At 36.7% G+C, this 1,643-nt stretch overlaps 1 non-coding gene across 1 annotated transcript; it reads left to right on the forward strand.

The window, feature by feature from the left end:
- Positions 1-960: 960 nt before the first annotated feature.
- On the forward strand, positions 961-1,123 carry LOC113595383 (U1 spliceosomal RNA). The gene has a single exon (XR_003415885.1). It is a non-coding gene; the product is annotated as a U1 spliceosomal RNA (small nuclear RNA).
- Positions 1,124-1,643: the final 520 nt, after the last annotated feature.

The raw sequence follows: 1,643 nt of genomic DNA on the forward strand, positions 1-1,643 counted from the left end.
CAGAAGAAATGAAAACTAAACCTTAAGACAAAGTTGAAAACTGCCTAGACATGAAATACACTCCCCGACCTAAGTACAAATCACTCAGCAGAGTGTGGTGTAGAGAAGAGCCCAAGACATGTGAGGTCATCTTCCTAATCATTGGCTGACTACGAATCGACACAGATACAGTGGCTACTCTTGGGAAGCCAAGCTAAAAAACAAAAATAAGAATTTAAAAAACGGGGCACCTGGGTGACTCAGTCAGTTAAGCATCTGACTTCGGCTCAGGTCACGATCTTGTGGTTCATGAGTTCGAGCCCCACATACGGCTCTGTGCTGACAGCTCAGAGCTTGGACCCTGCTTCAGACTCGGTGTCTCCCTCTGTCTCTGCCTCTCTTCTCTCTCTCTCTCTCTCTTTCTCTCAAAAAATGAATAAACATTAAAAAAATTTAAAAACTAAGCAGGTACATCTGGCTACACATGCTTAGAAGACAGATTCTACCAATTAAGTTCAGACAAGTTATTAAAGAAAAAAACCTTCAGGATAAAAACCCCAATCCAGAGTTGCTACAATAAATTTTTACAATGTCCAGTGCTCAATCAAAAGATCACAAGACATGTCAAAAAATAGGAAAGCATGAACTATACTCAGAGTAAATAAGAATCATTATAACTAATGATGAGTTGGCCCAGATGTTGAATTTGGATTTAGCAAAGACTTCAAAGCAGCTATTATAATAAATATGTTCAAAGAATTAAAGAACACTACGTTTCAAGAATTAAAGGAAAAACCTGTTTCACACCATATGCAAATATTAACTCAAAAATGGACCAGCAACCTAAAAATAAGAGCAAAACCATAAAAATCTTAGAAGAAAACACAGGGGAAATCTTCATGATCTTGAACTTCATGACCTTGAATTCTCAGATAAGACACCAAAGGCATGAGCAGCAAAAGAAAAAATAAATAAATAGATACACCCACCTGGCAGGGGAGATTCCATGATCAGGAAGGTGGTTTTCCCAGGGCAAGGCTTACCCAGTGCACTTCAGATATGCTGACCCTTATAATTGTCCCAAATGTGGGAAACTTGACTGCATAATTTGGGGTAGTGGGGGCTGCATTTGTGCTCTCTCAGAAAAAAAAATAGGTAAATTGGACTTCATAAAAATTAAATATTTTTGTACATTAAAGGGGAGTATGAAGAAAGTAAAAAGACAACCTACAAAATGGGAGAAAATATTTGCAAATCATATATCTAATAATATTCTAGCATTCAGAATATATAAAGAACTCTTACAGCTCAACAGAAAATGAGGTAACACTTCACATTTCACATAAAAATTAAGATGAATTGGCAAGGATGTAGAGAAATTAGAATCTTCATACATTGTTGATGGTAATGTAATATGGTACAGCCACTGTGGAAAATCGTTGGTGATTCCCCAAAAGGCTACATCTAGAATTACCATATGACCCAGCATTTTCCACTGTTAGTAGTATACTCCAAAGAATTGAAAACACATACACAAACAAACACGTGGACATGCACGGTCATAGTTATAATAGTTACAATAATAAAAAGGTGGAAACAACCCAAATGTCCATCAATGAATGAATGGCTAACAAACTGTGAGACATATATATGTGTGTGTGTAT

This window comes from Acinonyx jubatus, chromosome E2, assembly GCF_027475565.1.
Source record: "Acinonyx jubatus isolate Ajub_Pintada_27869175 chromosome E2, VMU_Ajub_asm_v1.0, whole genome shotgun sequence".
Lineage (NCBI taxonomy): Eukaryota > Metazoa > Chordata > Mammalia > Carnivora > Felidae > Acinonyx > Acinonyx jubatus.